The sequence below is a fragment of the Rhagoletis zephyria genome, unplaced genomic scaffold, assembly GCF_001687245.7.
Source record: "Rhagoletis zephyria isolate East Lansing unplaced genomic scaffold, Rhagoletis_zephyria_1.1 Rzeph_scaffold_00755, whole genome shotgun sequence".
NCBI classification, from domain to species: domain Eukaryota; kingdom Metazoa; phylum Arthropoda; class Insecta; order Diptera; family Tephritidae; genus Rhagoletis; species Rhagoletis zephyria.
The window spans coordinates 23,220-42,804 of NW_016157839.1; the positions used below are offsets into that span (position 1 = coordinate 23,220).

Below are 19,585 nucleotides of genomic sequence, written 5' to 3' on the forward strand. Positions count from 1 at the left end.
CTTTTTAGCCCATTCAATTTTAGTATAATGAAGTGCAAGTATGAGGAAGCTAGGACTTACCATACAACAAAAAAAAATTTCTAAATATCAATGGGAAGTCCTAGCTACCTCAAACTTGCACTTTGTTATACTAAAATTGAATGGGCTAATAACTGAGTACTTAACTTTTTTCTAAAGAGTGTAAATTGCAATACTTGGGTGGAAATTCGCAGAGTTTTCTTTAATTTTGAATAAGGTTTGGAACTCTGATTTTTATAAAAAATGAGGGAAAAATAAAATATTTAAAAAATAGTTGCCGGTTTTGTAAAAACTTCACTGTACCTAAACTTTATTGACTGTATATCTTATTTAAGTTAAGTACGACAAAAACTTTCGAAGTACTTCATATACATATAAGCTTAAAAAGAACTGAATTTACTTAAAAATCAATATGCAATCCAGGTCATAAACCATCTTTGAGCAAAATTTCATTTTCAAACAGGTGGCAATTCTCAAAAAAGTAGCCTATTTTCCAGTCTAGGTCATAAGCTATCTGTGTGCAAACTTTCATGCAAATCAGTTCAGTCATTTACGCCTGTTAATTTAATTAATCTTTCCTAATACGTGATAACTCTTAAAATAGTAGCCCATTTTCCAACATACGTCATAAGCTATCTGTGCGAAATGTCATGCAAATCTGTTCAGTCGTTTCCGCGTATTAATTTAAGTAAAACTTTTTTAACAGGTGGCAACTCTTGCAAAAAATTAGCCTATTTTCCACTGTACGTCATAAGCTAGCTGCTTGCAAAATTTCATGCAAATCCGTTCAGACTTTTCCGCGTATTAATTTAATTTAACTTTTTTAGCAGGTGGTAACTCTTAAAAAAGTAGCCTATTTTCCAACCTAGCTCATAAGCTATCTGTGGGAAAACTTCCATGCAAATCAGTTCATTAATTTCCGCGTATTAATTAAATTAAACATTTCTAACAGGTGGCAACTCTTCCAAAAAATTAGCCTGTTTCCCACTGTAGGTCATGAGATATCTGCTTGCAAAATTTCATGCAAATCCATTCAGTCGTTTCCGCGTATTAATTTAATGAAATTTTTTTAGCAGGTGGCAACTCTTAAGAAAAGTAGCCTATTTCCCAACATAGGTCATAAGCTATGTGTGTGCAAATTTTCATGCAAATCCATTCTGTCGTTCCGCATATTAAATAAATTAAACTTTTTTAACAGGTGGCAGCTCTTAAGAAAAGTAGCCTATTTCCCAACATAGGTCATAAGCTATGTGTGTGCAAATTTTCATGCAAATCCATTCTGTCGTTCCGCATATTAAATAAATTAAACTTTTTTAACAGGTGGCAGCTCTTAAGAGAATAGTCTATTAACCAATCTGGTCCATAAGCTATCTGCGTACAAAATTTCATGCAAATCCGTTCAGTTGTTTCCGCGTGATGATTTCCCAAACATCCAAACATACAAACTTTCTCATTTATAATATTAGTAAGATTTCGATTTTTTCCACTACTTTCATTAAATTTTTCCCTATAGCAAACCTTTCTATATAAGGTAATAACTTGTACTTTCTAAATAATATAAATTTCTGTAGCATTAATTATGCAATTTTCTTCAAAAAACGGTAATTTAATGAAAAAATTAAATTTTTTTGTCTTTTTGTATTTCTGACTCAAAAATGTTAAAAATCAGAAAAATTATGTACATCAAGAGAAAGATAAACTAATCATCTTAATTTTGACATCATTAATTGTTTAATCGGTTATGTAGTTCATAAGGTATTGATATTTCAAAATATCGAAAAATTTAACTTAACCTACTATATCTTCCTAATTTTTTACTTGCGCTAAATAATTTTGGTAAGGTTAAAATCAGCATGAAGAGTTCTATCCAATTACATTTTTGGTTTGTCTATAACTAAACGGTCGGTATTCTACACTTTTTGTAAAAATTTAACATCACATTTGACATCAGTAATGAAGACGGAATGTCGTTCCCACGACAGTCGGGTCTACGTAACCGGAACGACCCAGATTTATATCTGGCCAAGGACTGTCACTCCAGCAACACTCCCCAAAAAGTCTTTGGGGAATTTGTATGCTGCTACAACAACAACAACAACAAAATGTCAATCATCTGACACCGAAATTTGACGACAGTCTTTGACATGCACTGCCCTATCGACATTTGGTCAGTTTTTAAAATGTAATGAAAACGCATTTGACATCAAATGAGCAGCTGTCAGATGAAGGCAGTTTTTGATGTCAGTGATTTTGACCTAATGAAAACCAGCCTTAAGACTTCGAAAGTATCTGCTGGGCTATGCGTTACAGCTTCGAAAAGTTTACGCCTACCGAAACCAAAGATGTATACACATTAAAAACATATGGAAGAAATAAACAACGAAAATAAAAACAGCATCACGGAGTCGGAGGAATTTTCTCTACTCCGTTCACCCACTAGGTCTGAGCAGGACCTTGAGCAGAGAGGGACTCGAACCAGTCACAGTGAGCGATAGCCAGGATCTCGGCACTCAGGCGTCTACAAACAATAGTGCCTAAAGAAAAGCGGGAAACCGCAACAAGTTAGAGTACTTCACTGGAGCCCAAAAGCGTGCTCTGATTAGGGACGGCATTGAACCTACTAAAGCAAAGGAGATGAAGAGAGAGCGCTATAAAAAGGTCAAGGAGCTAAACGACGACGAAATATGGACGTAGCTTCACTATGCGAAGCAGGCGCACCAGATATTCGCCCAATGACCTTGGACAGATAGCCAGAAAGGCTAAGGGCTCTCATACTACCACTGCTTCGGTGGAAGTAGTTGCGAATCCAGGTGTTCACGACAATGAACCCGGCATGCTAAGCAGGTGTCCTACAGAGACATAACAGCAGCATGCGAGGTAGCCATTACGCATGCCAAATACCCGGATGCTAAGCTCAGCGAGGAGGAAATAAGGCTTATAAATAGAAGTTTGCTGAAGAGATAGACATAGCCAAAAACCTCACCGCGAGTCTTGGCTTCATCAGCTGTGTGGTACGCGAAGGTTGAGTTTCGCTCACTTGCCACAACAAGGAGACAAGAGATTTGCTCGTTGCTGTGACAACTGGACTAAAGCCATTCCGAGACGTAGATCTGAAGGTGTCACGGGGCAATGATATTCCCTTTGTCTGCGTTATTTACGTGCTACCTGCGGACGTTTTACTGGCTGACCGTCTCAAAAGGCGCCTAGTCACGCAAAACGTGGGCATAAACTTAGCGGCCTGGTGCTTTCTAAAGTCTCTCAAGGATGAGAAACGGGAGAGACGATAACTTTCTCCGTAGACGAGAAGTCGAAGGAGAGGATTCCGGAGCAAGGCGGTAGAATTTTCCTTAACTTCGGGCAGATCACCCTACGTATAGAGACATCCAAGGAGCAGCAGCCCAAGCATTTCGCCAGATCCGCTGCACGAAAGTCTACGGTGCATCATCCCGGGTCGTGCAGAAAAGGTTAGGCAAGGTGATAGCGCTGATTAGTGGCGAGATCGACCACTCTCGCAGCTTCTTCTACCAGGGATGTGTCTCAACCACCTAGAATCCATTCCCGCTCTAAAAATCTGGAACGTGTCGCTCACCCAAGGTAGTCAAAGACAACACTTCTTATGCCGGCCCTACCAACACTTGCAAGGATCCACACCCGACTCGCCGCTTACATGGTACGAAGCTCCCAAAGTGGATGAGGAAGAGTAATTAGCCGGATGACTCGAAAAATTAATATGGTAGTAAGGTGCATCCAAATAAACTTACAACATGCCAAGGCGGCTTCAGCGGTCCAGGCAGGCACAGACTTTTTATGAGGATCACCTTGACATCGCCTCTATCCAGGAGTCTTACATTTATGGGAACCAGATAAAGGACGGCCTAGCGCCTGCCTGATGATAGCTAATCATTAGGGCGGGTCGAAATTTTTATATTCATTTATCAATTTTGTAATAGTGATAAGATCTTGTGTTATAAGGTCAATTAAAAGCCTGTAAAATATTATCCTTTTATTTGAAGTGCAAGAGTCCGCGCGTCGATTACCAAGGGTAACAAAGCCCACTAGTCAGATAAAACGAATCCTTGTTAAGAATTCAAGGTTTAGGAAAACAGTTAGGTTTTATATTAGGGAATTAAACCAGAAACCCAAATCATATTAACGACCAACTATTGTGGCAGTCCTATAGTTTAGGGTAGGTTTTAAAGTTACCCTTTTTCAACAAATATATAGATTGTTCTATTGATTATTTCGCTGCTCTACAGACCAAAGAAGGCAAGAATAGTATTCATATTTCTAGGGTGTGTTTAGGGCGCTGACCCCGACTATACCCTCAGCTTTGTCATATTGGCTCGAGTTTGCGAATTATTACGGATTTTAGGAACATTTTTGGTAGCTAAAATTCGCAAACCTATATTTTCCGTCACGGTAGAAAAACCTGCTTATGCAAATAAATCTTATATCTACGCATACTTTGAAAAAATATACTCATATGATCAAAACAGGTATTTTTGTAAATAAAATTAAATTTTACTAAAATATGTTTGTCTGTAATATGATGAAATTCCATCATAGAGTTATTATAATCATTTTAAGCCTATAGCTATAAACCTGGTCTTTAGTTTGATAAGTCTTACGTATCGATCAATTATGAATTGACAGAGATATGACGGAAAAGTAAGATGCATCCATAGTTTTATCCAACGAAAATTTGTCTATAATATTAAAAATAACTTAAACATATGAGCAAGACAATACAGAAGCGTCAGCTAGGGAGTCATAAGTTGCATTGAAGTTCAAAACACTTCATTACTATCCAATTTCAGATTCCTTAAAAAAATTTCCTGGATCTTTCAAGGGTCCATCACTTTTACACAGCATGAATTTTACTAAGTACTTTGTGCTACTGCGGTGACTTATCAAATAATTTTGCGCATTTTTTTCCGATAGATTAAATTAAATGAATTAAATAATGTAATAAAAACGGATGTAGTTCGACTTATTCATATTTAGTGAATCTACATATATAAGTACTCGAATTCACTATTGTTAGCGAGTGCCGATTGACTAAGAGTTCTATACAAGAAAAAACGTGTGTGCTTGGTGACAAGATAAAATGGAAGGGAGGAAATTTTATTGATAGTTAAGTTTGCCCCGATTGCCAGTGGCATCTGTCATTAGTAAATACATAGTTATAAAGGGTGTTTCATATGCCCAAATATTTAATTTTTTTTTCTACACCTTCCCTAAATTAAATGTGACATTTCATTCGAGAATAAGTAATTGGTTTTAAGCAAATGTATGTAAAACATGTAATGCAGTTCTTTTCTTTAAAAGATTAAGTTGCCTTATGCAATAGCGAACTCACTTTATAGCTACGTTATACAATCCAAATTTTAGAAATAGAAAATATTTGACTAATACTAAGTACGAAAGAAATTTCTTTAAGCCAAATTCGTTTTAAAATTGTTTTGTTTTTGGCGTAGATAATGCTTTTGTAAAAATATTGGCTAGGATTTTATCCGCGCCAATATATTGTAGATTCTTTATTTTTTTAATGGATAAACTTTGATTTAATATCGACGTGCTTCGTTCTGCTAGAATACAAGTTGTTTTTTGCTATGTGTATAGCGCCCTTTTTGTCGCAAAACAAAGTCAATGATTTGGAAGATTTGTGCAACAATTCCTTTTCCAATCGTTTAAGCCAGATTGATTCTTTCACCGCACCTACCATTGACATTAATTCAGCCTCTGTAGTTGATAAGGCTATCGTACGCTGCCTTCTGAAATAAAAAAAACATAACCAGTTGTCGAACGGCGATCACTTACGTCATTTGCCCAGTCGGCGTCACAAAAACCAACGATGTCCTGCGAGCTCCTTTTGTAGATTAAGCCCTTGTCAATAGTTCCCTTGAGATAGCGTATGACCCGCGTCACTGCAGTCCAATGCGCCTTGCCTGGGTTCGTGCTGTATCGGCTTAGTAAGTTGACAGCTTAGCAGATATCGGGTCGAGTGATCTGTGAAGCAAACAGCAGACATCCAATGGCTTGCTTATAGGGAACACTAGCCATTTCCCTTTTGTCGCCGTCATAAGTTGGGCACATCTCCTCGGACAGCTTTTGGTTCACGCCGAGGGGTGTGCTTACGAGATTGCACTGATCCATGCCGAAACGTCCTCTTTGCTCCTTCTTTCAGATTTTGAGTTACTCGGATACCCAAAACCGATGATGCCACACCCATATCCTTCATTTTGAAGTTTTTAAAAAGCGTATATTTAAGCTTATTCAACAGCACTGTATCGTTGGAAAAGAGGATGTTGTCATCAACATAGACAGCAACAAACAGCATTTTGCTGTCAGCAACGAGAAAATAAACATATTGATCGACGTTGCTGCGCTGCAAACCAAAATTTACTAGAGTTGAATTCAACTTTATGTTCCAAACTCACCGCATTAAACCATACAACGATCTTTGCAGCTTACATACACGGCCGGAGGCATCACCAAAGCCACTCGGTTGAGACATATAGATCTCTTCTTCGAGGTCCGCGTTCAAAAAGGCAGTTACGGCATCCATTTGGTAGACGGTGAGACCATACTTTACTGCTAAGGCGAGCAAAAACCTAATCGAGGTGTATCGAACGACTGGCGCGAATGTCTGGTCGTAATCGATGCCCTGCTTTTGGTTGAACCCTTTCACCACTAGCCTGGCTTGATGGCACACAGGGTCTCCATCGACATTTATCTTTGTCTTGAATACCCATTTCAATGGGATGGCTTTCTTGCAAACAGGTAGCGCTGACAATTTCCAGGTACCATTGACATTATGCGACTTCATTTCTTCACACATTGCTGCCTGCCAAAGATCACTCTGAGGGCTTGCCATCGCTTCTTCCGCAGTGTTCGGATCTGATGCTACATATTCAGCTGCGCAGAAATTGTAATTTTGTCGTGGTAGATTCTCCAACCGCTCAGAGCGCCGGAATACTTCAAGGTCCACAGCTGTAATTTCATCTTCTGGAACAAATGTGAGATCGTTATCAGTTGACAAATTTTCAACAGTGGATTCGAACTAATTTTTTTAAATCGTCTGTAGACGTTTCGTCATCGTCTTCTATTGTAAATTCTTCCACACTTCCCACCCCTGAATTGGCAATGGGAGTTGTCTCAAATAATACCATATCCTGAATGAGTCGCATTGACGTCGTTAACTATAATTTTGAGAAGTATCTAAATCGGGATTTGACTATACGTATGGGCCCATAAATAAAACACAGATATACAAAAACCGAAACCGTTTGTTATATTGTTTGCTTCAATCCATTAACGTATTCCCTAGATATTAGGAACCAAAGTTACTTTTTCAAAAATTTGATCCTTTGCATCAATTGCGCGGGCTAAAGGTATGCTTTATTTTAATCTTTAGTGGCCAATTATTATTTTCCTAGTCCTAAAACAACATAATATTACTATTACAATAGAATCAAATTACCTTTATTTTCCCCCATACAAAATCGATCCAGCCTACTAATCATATCAACGCCTTTCTCATTCTAGAATTTACCAACAAGAACCAGATCACAGTGAAGGTAAGCCCATCTCTCGGAGAAAACACGCAAGAGCTAGTAATTTGCTCAGCGTACCTCCGCGGTGACTCCAGAGATTTAGAGTTTCTTCCACTACAGGGACTAGTGGACTATTGTTGCAGACAAAAACTGCAACTCATCGTGGGATATGATGCTAATGCCCACAATACCATATGGAGCAGCAGTAACATAAATCAAAGATGTGAGTACTTACTTGATTAGCCTTAATAGGTTAGAAGTTTTAAACGTAGTTAACTCCCCCACTTTTAGGAACAGTATACGGGAAGAGGTTCTAGATCTCACTCTATCCACTCGTTTTATCAGTAATTTCGTTAGCTCACATGCACATCCGTTTTGAAATAAAACCACATTACCAACTGCTACCACCTATAGAAGACCAAGAACCACAGACTGGGACAGTATAAGATGCTGCAAGCGGAAGGTAAATGACTTATTTCATCTTGAACTTAGCTGCTCAGATCTGACATCAGCCATTGTTAAATCCTACTATGAATCCTCTCCAGAAGTCACTAGGCTTAACAACAGACAGACTCCATGGTGGAATAGCAAATTGGCTAAACTTAGAGTAAAGACCCGGGTGCTCTTTTACAGAGATAAACGAACCGGTGAATGGAAAACAGGGATCAAGGACCTTACGGGAAGCGCAAGAATCCACAGAGTCCTTGCAAAGACACACACTAATAAGTTAGGGCTCCTGAAAAGACCCGACGGATCCTTCACGAATAGCTGCATGGAATCCCTTAACTTGCTAGCCGATGTTCATTTTCTTGACTGTTAGCCACTGAGCACAACTAGAACAATTTACACGCAGACTGGGATAAAACTCCCCTATTCAGAGGATTGGAGAATCGCCAAATGACGAGGATAGAATAAGATGTGCTATATTTGCCTCAGCGCCTTTCAAACCACCTGGAGCAGATGGCATTTTCCCAGCTTATTTTCAAAAGGGACTTCGCCGCTTGCTACCCTTGCTGATACCACTTTTCACATATTTCGCGTTAAGGTCCCTTCCACTACAATGGCAGGAAGTCATGGTCCGCTACATCCCAAATGTGGGGGGAAAACCAGCGGACTAACCAAAGGCATATCGACCAACTAGTCTTACGTCCTTTCTACCAAAAGCAATGGAAAGAATCGTAGGCAGGCATATCAGGGATAGTTTCATTGCCAGGAACCCATTACACAGACACCAATATGCCTATCTTCCAGGAAGATCTGGAGGACAAATTGGTGGCGGTGGGTTTTTTCTTGGATCTGGAGGGCGCTTTCGACAACACGGAACACTGTCTAATAGACAATTGCGTCCAGCGCTGAGGGGTTGATCAGACCACATGTCGCTGGATAGAAAAAGTCCTTAAATTCAGAAGAGTGTATGCAAACTCTAGGACAGGAATAGGTCAGATTCTCTGCGATGGTCCATTGTAGTAGATGAACTACTCTACCTTCTTAGCGAAAACGGCTTCGACGTTCAGGGCTATGCGGATGACATTGTCATCCTAATCAGAGGTAGGTTCGAAGATACCATCTCCACCCTCCTACAGAATGCTTTGAACGTCGTCAATTGGTGTAGTCACAATGGATTAAATGTAAACCCGAAGAAGACTTGCATAGTCATTTTCTCCAGGAAAAGGAAAAGCGGCAAATTAGTAGAACCATTCCTTCAAGGTGAAAAGAGGTCAAATATCTAGGAGTTATCCTTGATGACAAGTTTTCATGGAATACGCATATGGATAAAACTATTAAAAACGCCAGGGCCTCTATCTGGACCTGACGGAAATTTGTGGGATGGAACGGTGGCATCCGACCTAAACTGGCGAGGTGGATGTATGATGCCATCTCCAAACCCATTCTCACCTATGCTGCATCCGTCTGGTGGAAGAAGGCGGAAGTGAAGTCCACACATGCCAAGCTCAGTAAGCTACAGAGACTGGCCTCCTGCGTGGGCATTACTGGCGCGGTGACAACCACACCAACTGCGGCTCTCGAGGTGCTTCTTGGCCTGCCTCCCCTACATATTGTAATCAAGATAGAGGCTCTACCGTATGTACACCCTTCCACCCTCAGGGTTATAAAAAAAGAAGATGGGTTGCGCATAAGCTTTGTGGACCCTTGCCTTCTGAGGTTTAACTTCTCGCAAAACGTCAAGCTCTTTTCCGCCGACAGGAATAACTGGGACAACGAACGACCTAAACCCCGGAAGGACAGCCACATCTGTTATACTGATGGCTCAAAGACTGACTACGGCGTCGGAGAAGGAATGTACGGCATACAACCTAGACTGCTCCTTTTCTCCAGCATTGGGCAAGGTAACTCTGTTTTTCAGGCCGAGGTTCACACAATTGAACTTTGTTTGAGGCAGTGTGTAGCAGAGCAGTGCTCCTCGCTCTTTAAGCCCACGAGGTCACCTCAAAGCTGGTGTGGGACTATCTTCAACCTTTAATACTGATCGCCTCCAGGAAACGGGTATACCTCATATAGGTACTGGGACACTGTGGAGTCATGGGCAATGAATTGGAACGTATTCTCGCCAGAAAAGGGGCTGCACAGGGATTCATAGGCCCAGGATCCTTTACCGGTCTGCCATGGAGCTCTGTTAGGCGAAACTACTATATCTGGATGAAGAACGAAACACAACATTACTGGACAAATACGGAAGGTTACAGACAGGTCAAGTCCTTCATTCCGGATATATCAGCAAAGAGAACCGAAGAACTCCTTCATCTCAGAAGGCATGAATTAAGAATTGTTACAGGCTTTCTTACTGGCCACTGTTGGGTAATGAAACACTTGTCAGACATAGGAGTTGTCAACTCAGACCAGTGTAGGTGGTGTAACGAAGAATAGGAAACAACAGAGCACGCACATAATGTGCTGTGAAGCCCCTACCACGACCAAACTTCGCCAGGCCTGTAGTTGAATAGAGGTGTGTTACAATAGATCGTATCGGTCGCGGTAACTAGGTGATCTGCTCACGCCTCTAAATCTAATCTAATCTAGTTACAAAAAGGCGATTCTGAAAATACAAGCATGTAGAACTTACTTCCAAAAAAGTGGACGCATTCAAACGTAAAAATATTTTTCTATAATTTTTCAACATAAATAAATAAAAAACCAGAGCTTTTTTAGAAAATCGCCACGGATAGATAGACGCGACATTTAAGTATCTTTTATCTAAAAAAAAAAAAAAGAAATTGGAACCGGTTCATATTTGGGCTCTCAAAATTGATTTGTCTACAGCAACCTTTTTTGCCCCACTGTGGGTCGTAGGATCGAATCCCACTGAAAGAAGTCTGATGAGGAAATGTGGTAATTTCGGAAATAGCTATCACTTCTACAATTTTTTCAAAATTATTGTTGCTTTCCCACGATAGTTTTTCATTAAAAAGGTTATAATCAGTGTTGCCGTTTTAGCCCTTTGGTGGCTAAATTTAGCTACCACATACTTTTTTTGGCTACATTAATTTAAAATTGCCCCTAGCCCTTTGTTTACCCCTTTGGAGAATTTATTCATACTTGGCATGAAAAAGTTGTATGTGCTTAATTTGATCACATTTTTTTCATTAATGTAAGAGATGAAGTTTTAAACTAAGAAAGACTGATATACATACATATATGTATTCTATGTTCCTTAAGTTTTTATACATACATACTGTAAATGTGTTAGGGCTGTTAACTTATCTTTAACGATTTAACTATAGTTTATAGTGTTGTGAGTACTCCACAGCGTGGACGTGTTTTCTATTACTCAGTATTAGTTATTTTCTTTTTGCAATATATTTGCTATTTAATTAAGTGTAATACCCTGTGTTTGCGGGCAGAAGGTGGATCGTGGTGATCCTAAGTTGCAGTGTTCCAGATGCAATGAGCTTTTTCACTTAAAGTGCTTAAATATTCTGCCTGCTGATTTGGAGTTTCTTCAAAATGCGGATTATTCTTTTATTTGTGCTAAATGCACAAATGTACGCCATAGCTCTCTTCGCTCACCTCCTAATATTGTCAATGCTATTAAACGTGTTGGTGTAGTTGGTGATAATCATAACCCGGCACTGCACCAACAACCTGATAAACCGGTTTTGCCGCAGCAAAAAGATCCAATATGCGCCAACATTGAAATTACTCCGCATGATGTATACAAAGAGATTGCCGCTTTGAGAGCTGAAAATGCCCATGCGCTCCCCCTAATAAAAGCCCTAAGGGAAGACAAGAATTTACTTGAAAATAAAATCGAAAATTTGCAATCTGAACTGCATGCAGTGCAGCGTAATCTTTCTAAAGCAGATGTGTTGTCTGCGACCTCGGCTGTAACGAATGATGTTAAGTCACTTCAGGAGAATATTACATGTGTTGCGCATAGTAAAGAGTCGAANAGCAGATGTGTTGTCTGCGATCTCGGCTGTAACGAATGATGTTAAGTCACTTCAGGAGAATATTACATGTGTTGCGCATAGTAAAGAGTCGAATAATGATACTCTTCCAGCTACTGCTAAGAATATTCCAATGAGTTATGCTGCTGCCGCCGCCGTTGCTGTTGGTAAAACTTCGAGTTCTGTCTCTTCCCAAGACTCTTACAATGCTCCTGCTCTTGCTGATGCTCGTTCTCCTGTTACCGCTACTACATTTCCCATCCCTCCCGCTTCGTTGGATTCTCGTCTGTTACCTTCGCAACGCGTTTCAAAAAAATTGGACGTTAAGAAGAAAAACAACAAAAGACATACACTTGTTGGTGGTTCAAATGCAGACTCTGGTTTGGAAGTTGCTGTGCCTATGAAATGGTTACATTTGTCATCGTTTTTGCCTACGGTTACTGCGGAAAATATTGTTGATTATGTTAATAAGCAAACAGGGATAGATAAGAGTTTGCTTACTTGCTTTAGGTTAGTCAAGAAAGAGGTCGTTGTAAGTACTCTTAAGAAAATTAATTTTAAACTTGGAGTCTCTGTTTCCTTTTACGAGAAGTTTCTGTCTCCTAATGTCTGGCCAGCCAATGTCAGTGTACGGCCGTTTAGGTTTTTTCAAAAGTCCGGAGAACCACACTTGGTCCCGTAATTAATCAAACCTCTTACTTACGTAAATCGCCTCAAAATCTTAAAATTTATTTTCATAATGTTTCTGGCCCCAGAACTAAAGCCAATTCCGTACGCATGATGTGCTCGCACCAAGATTACGACATCTTCGTTATAGTAGAGACTTGGCAGACCTTTATGACCAGGAATTTTTTGATCTTAAACTGTACGATGTATTTCGTAAAGACAGAGACTCTGTAAAACCGGGTTGTACTAGGGGCGTGCTTCATGTAAAATCTTGGATAATCAGGACCCTCTTATTGATCAACTTTGCATTCGTATTCGTGGCGCTTTTTGACAGCTGTTCGTTTGCGTTTCCTACATCCCTCCTGGTAGTTCTGAAAGCCTTTAAAAAGTGCATGTGGATAATATTACGTCCCTAGTTTCTAATTCTAATAGTGATAGCCAATTTCTTGTCCTGGGTGATTATAATGTAGGCAACATTAAATGGACGCAAGCAAATAATGATACTACTCTTATACCCAATAATGTAAACTATAGCAATGAATCGTATCTTGTTGACAGTTTTTTGAGTATTGATCTCAAACAGATAAATAATATTTTAAATGAACTCAACAGAATTTTAGACCTTATATTTATAAGCAATAATATGAACGAATGTTTCTCTTCTATTTCTTCTTCTAGCTATCATCATGTTCCCATTTTTCTTAAAATTGAGTTCTACGAGTTCTCTCCAGCTACCTGTGATAATCATAATCTCTCTTTTAATTATAAATTGTGTAATTTTGATATCATTAATAACTTGTTTTCTAATATTGATTGGGACACGCTGTTTTTCGGTTTAGATGTCTCAAGTTGCTTTAATGTCTTTAAATCCAAAGTGGCTCAAATAGCCCTCACTAATAGTCCTTTGAATACAACGAGACTATATAAAATACCATGGCATACCAAAAATTTAAAGAAATTAAAGAACCTCAGGAACAAATTCTTTCGTAAATTCAAAAAAAGCAAACTATCAATTCATCTTTTGCAATTCAAAGAATACACTAAAAAGTATAATTGTTTAGAAAAGTTTTTACATAATAATTACATTCTTAATTACGAAGCCAATATAAAGTCAAATCCAAAAGCATTTTGGAGTTTCATTAAATCTAAAAAGACTTGCTCTANTAAAGTTTTTACATAGTAATTACATTCTTAATTACGAAGCCAATATAAAGTCAAATCCAAAAGCATTTTGGAGTTTCATTAAATCTAAAAAGACTTGCTCTAGCATTCCATCTGCTATATTTTTTAATGATAAAAATGCAAATTCTGCTAATGAAGCGGCTAACCTCTTCACCGATTTTTTTAAATCGAATTTTATTTCTCCGACTGATAGTGATTTTGAATTTAAGGGGAACGTGGAGTCGTCCGTTGACTTTGGCTCTATCTCTTTATCCTTGGATGATATTGCCAAAGGTATCGCTAAACTTAAGATCTCTTCACAAATAGATGCCGATGGTCTTTCGGTGGTTCTGTTTAAAAAATGCGTTTCGCTTTCCTATCCTCTCAAGTTCATCTTTAATAAATCATTATCTACAGGCAATTTTATTTATGATTGGAAGGTGGCGTATGTTACACCCATTTTTAAAAGTGGAAACAAAAATTATGTGAGTAATTACGGACCTATCTCCAAGCTGTCGACTACCTCTAAGCTGTTTGAATGTTTTGTTAAAGATAAGATGTTTTTTTCGGTTAAGAGCTTAATTTGTCCATGGCTTCATCCCTGGTAGATCTACTGTTTCAAACTTGGCTGTTTTCTCAGAAGACTACCTATAAGCTTTCCAGAAAGGTTTTCAGGTCGATGTTGTTTATACGGACTTCTCCAAGGCCTTTGATAGAGTTTCGCATGCAATACTAATTAAGAAGTTAGCGTGCCTGGGCTTTCATTCCATATTCCTCCTTTGGCTAAAGTCNTTTCTCAGAAGACTGCCTATCAGCTTTCCAGAAAGGTTTTCAGGTCGATGTTGTTTATACGGACTTCTCCAAGGCCTTTGATAGAGTTTCGCATGCAATACTAATTAAGAAGTTAGCGTGCCTGGGCTTTCATTCCATATTCCTCCTTTGGCTACAGTCTTATCTCTCGAATCGAAGGTGTGTGGTTGTAGTTGACAATGCAAAGTCGTATTCATTTATTGCGTCATCGAGTGTCCCCCAAGGTAGTATTTTGGGTCCTCTGCTATTTGTCTTGTTTATCAATGACATACCAAGCTGTTTTTCATACGCTAGTTTTTTACTTTACGCTGACGACCTTAAAATCTATTCGATAGTAAGAAACTCATTCGACTCACAAATGCTCCAAGCTGAGCTAGAAAAAGTTCTCTCTTGGTGTACTAAAAATCAGTTGTGTTTAAACTTAGCGAAATGCTACCACATTACTTTCGCTAAGTGTTTTGCACCTATGCAGACCTCCTACTTTATCTCTAGTTGTCGTCTGAGATCGGTTAATGAAACTTTGGACTTGGGAGTGATTTTCGATGTAAAATTTACTTCTACTAATCATATTAATTATATAATTTCGAAATCTTATGCTATGTTAGCATTTGTAAGGCGCAACAGTACGGGATTTACAAGTCCTTATACTCGTAAGTTGCTCTACACGTCTTTTGTTCGTTCAAAACTGGAATATGCTGCTTTCGTTTGGAGACCTTATCATGCTTGTCACATAAGTCNTTTTCGATGTAAAATTTACTTCTACTAATCATATTAATTATATAATTTCGAAATCCTATGCTATGTTAGCATTTGTAAGGCGCAACAGTACGGGATTTACAAGTCCTTATACTCGTAAGTTGCTCTACACGTCTTTTGTTCGTTCAAAACTGGAATATGCTGCTTTCGTTTGGAGACCTTATCATGCTTGTCACATAAGTCGGATTGAACGTATCCAAAAAGTTTTCATTGGCTTTGCACTACGTTCTCTTCGTTTTCATGACCCCATGCCCTCATACTACTCTAACTGCTTGCTTATTAATTTAAAATCCCTGCAATAAAATATCGATTATGATATTGCTCTCAAATCTTTTATCTTTAATGTTTTTCCATTACAGTTTGTGTATTTTTTAAGATTATTATTTTTTGTTAAATCTCTGTATTAGTCTGTAAGACATTTTGTTTTTGTTGACTAATTTTTTACTTGAAATAAAGAAATAAAGATATAAAATAGATGGCGCATATTCATAGTCATATTTAGTTCACAACTAACCGCCCTATTCCCACAACACTGACAAAATTCATCATATGATTATTGTCACAATTACTGCGCCTAAAACATAATATAAACATTGTTTCGCCGTTGTCACTTACTCAGTAGGTCATAACAATAAAACTGACAATTGTCATACGACAGCTTAAAATAAATTTGCGGCATAGTATTAGGCGCAGTAGTACGGCCACTGAGTTTTGTCAGCCGTGTGGGAATAGGGCGGTAAGTCGAAACTATCCTAAGTTACAACTAAAGCTATTCATAGTCGCCTTAGTTTCGACTTTTCTGGCTAAGTACCAACTTAAAATTTAGTTTCGGCTGCAGCTGCAATTAAGTTGTAACTAGGAAGAAGTATTTTATTAAATTAAGGAAAAAAGACGAAATATGTAAAAATTAAGTTGGCAGAGCGTGATTTTGATAATATTGAATGATCTCCAATTGAAATTTACAAAGAGCGATCCATTTGAATCGGAAGATGAGATTAAATGCGTATTACAATTCGAATAAGGCCACATCACAATTTTATAATTGGAATGATTTACATATATAAATGCTCAAATAATAAGTCAATTTAAAACTTCTTCTTTTAAAGCAAATTATGGCATAAAATTTAGATGTGTTTGTATGTTTCACAGCATGCATGTTCTGGCTATTTCACACAATTAACAAAAAACTTATACCTTATTCTTTTGCATAGACAAGCAATGAAAGTAAAAATAACATAAACGGATGATCAACCTTGACATTATTTAATAAAAATGTAATTTTTCCAAAATATCGTAAAGAAAAATCGATACATTTTCACACTCGTTTTGCAATATCGTAAAACTAAGTTAAAACTACTTAGTAGAAGTCTGAAATGCGACTACGAATAGTAGTGAATTTTAAGTTGGCACTTAAATTTAAGTTGCAACTTTATTAGTTTCGACTTAGTGGCCGGACTATGAATACGCGCCGAATAGTTTACGGCCCTTAATATGCTTAATTTGTTAAATGGCCCATCAAGTCGGTTGACCGTGTATGTTCTTGTGGTGTGATTGTACCAGCTCCTGGTGCGACTTCAAAAACTATTTGAAAATTTTATGATTCTACCAGCATTCTGGTGTTGTGAGTGGTGAAATTTTCTAAGTAAAAAGTATTCTGGCGTAAATTTCTTGCACCATATGAGTCAAAGCCGTGTTTGTGGAAGATTAACTTCACGATATTGCAGTCGTGAATTAAAAAAAAAACAATGTTTAACAAAATGCTAGAAAAATTATGAAATTTCGGCTCTAATCATTTCGATCTTTCCTCGACCTCATTTGTAAAGAAATTAATATTGTACCAGCATCCTGGTAAGTTATATGCTTCGAGCCTGATGGTACAATCGCTTGATGGAGCCAGCAAGCTGGTGTCGTATATTTCCCCTTTTATACAAAAATTGTTTTTATATACTACTAGCTTATACCCGCGGGTTTCACCCCGCGCTTTTATACAAATATGAAAAATAATTTAATGATGTCAGATTTTATTTCTGTGCCCATCTCGTTATAGCTCGTTATTTTTTAAGCGAGTTAAGGTATTTAGCCCGTTTAAAACTATGAAATTATAAAATCTCGTCTGCGCGCTAGGCATACGAAAGATATCAATCCCTCTAAGTTTACCTTAAAATGGTTCCAGGTATACGACGCGTGAACGTGTAACCTTCTTGGAGGTGCCACGGCGGGTTCTAATATTTCCAACTCAAATTTAGTAACCTGGCCTGGATAAAATACCACTTCTCATTACTGTAGCAAATGCCTCAAGAGAGCTCAAGATTACAAGGCGAACCCGGCTCTCCCTTTTCCATTTAATGAAATTTATTCTGTCAGTACGGCACTTATAAAATAAATCTCCATAACAAATTTAAAATACTTCGAGAGATTTTCTATCCTTCCAGAGATATGTATTAAGAAGTTTTTAGAAATACACTCGGAGGTTTGCCATTGCCTGCCGAGGGACGACCGCTGTTAAGAAAAAACCTTTTTCTATATTTTTGCGATGTTGCTTTGACCAGAGCTTTTTTTTAATCGTTAATTTTATTCAGATTAACAGTTTGCCAAGACTGTGTGAAATCATGTTCATGTTCACGGAGAAAATGGACGTTTTTTGATAAGAGGCGTAGCACCTCCCATACTGACTGAAACTTTCATATTGCATATCTCTTCAAATGTTTGGGGTAAAGCACTCAAGCTTGGTATGGAAATACATATGTGTGTATGCATTAGCGCACACAAGGGGTAGGTTTTGGGGTGCAAACCCCCCCTAAAGCTAATAACCTCAAATACAATCTGTATCTTAAAGCTAAGAATCCAGCTCTCAAGGAAATTATAAGAAATATTTATTATAATTTCTGTTGCTTGAAAAAGCGCTTTGCTTTTGCTGTAAATTTTCATGAGGGAATAAATATACGAGCATTTTTTTTCTTGAGAGCTGCAAACTGATTTAAGAAATTTTGGTAGAAGAAAATTTCTTTTCCATTTCTCGTCCGTCGTTTTATATGAATTTTTCGTTTTTCTTAAGAGCTCAGTTAATTTTTTCGGTATTTGAAATATTAAAAAAATTTAGCAATCGTGAAAAATCACCATCTCTATCGAAAACCAGAAATCGGAAAAATGAACATAGAAGTGCAAAAGTTCATGGAATCAATCAATTTATTTTTACTGACTCTTTTTTAAAATTTTTTATTAGGTTCTTTGGAAAGTTGAGCGCATCTTGAGTTTATAGAACTTTTTATTAAACAAGTAGTTTTTAAGGAAAGAACACAACCGACTTCAATTCTCATATTCAAATTTAGGGGTACCGTTAATTTCTTCATGATCCAATCATCGGATCTCTAAAACAAATTACGGGACGAACCTTGAGGTACTATCTTTCTAATAAAAAAAGGATTATTGAAAACGGTTCACGTGGTCCAAAGTTATGTATTCCGGCGAGATGATAACCTTTCTTTTTTTTGAAGTCGGTTAAAAGCGTTTGAGTTCTGTTAATCTGTAAATAAAGTGCAGTTTATGAATTTTAAAACGTTTATTTATTTATTACATACTGTACATAAAACTTGCATAAATGTATTTTATCTGAAGCAAATTTTCAGTATTTTCCGGTGATATATCTTCAGAAATATAAAACCCCCCTAAAATATATTCCTGGGTGCGCCCCTGTGTGTATGTATGTGAAACTAATACCATACTCATGGAGAACAATTAGAGTTATTGGAAAAGGTGGTGTGGCAACTCCCATGCGAATTGATTTTCCTATGCTGCATATCTCTGGAGGTGTTTCTTGCAGAGGACTGGAACTTGGCACCGAGATGTGTATACAAAATTAATTCCATACTGATGGAGAAAAATTTGCGTTATTCGAAAAGGGGACATGGTTCCTCCCGTACAAATTTACTGTTTTATACTGCTTATCTCTAGAGGTGTTCATGGTAGAGTACTGGGAGCTTGGTACTGGGGTATGTAAAATCAATTCTAAATTCATGGAAGAAGATTAGGGTTATAAGAAAAAGGGGCGTGACACTTCCAGTTCAAATTTACTTTTTCTTGCCACATATCCCTGGAAGTGTTTGTGGAAGAATACTGGAACTTGGTATAGAGTTGTGTATACAAAATGTATCAATTGCTCATGGAAAAAATGTGAGTGATTAAAAAAGAAGGCATGTCGCCTCCCATACATAC

The 19,585-nt window shown here is 37.9% G+C and overlaps 1 protein-coding gene across 2 annotated transcripts in view; it reads left to right on the forward strand.

Annotated features, from left to right (window-relative positions):
• The first annotated feature begins 7,604 nt into the window (after positions 1–7,604).
• Positions 7,605–19,585, forward strand: part of LOC108361393 (uncharacterized) — a 160,034-nt gene continuing 148,053 nt past the window's right edge. Inside the window, exons 1-2 of one of the 2 annotated variants that reach the window (XM_017614003.1) lie at positions 7,605–7,797; positions 7,866–8,037. The gene's annotated coding sequence lies outside the window, so the exon portion shown is untranslated. The remainder of the gene's footprint in view (positions 7,798–7,865; positions 8,038–19,585) is intronic. The other variant, XM_017614004.1, reaches the window with a different exon arrangement.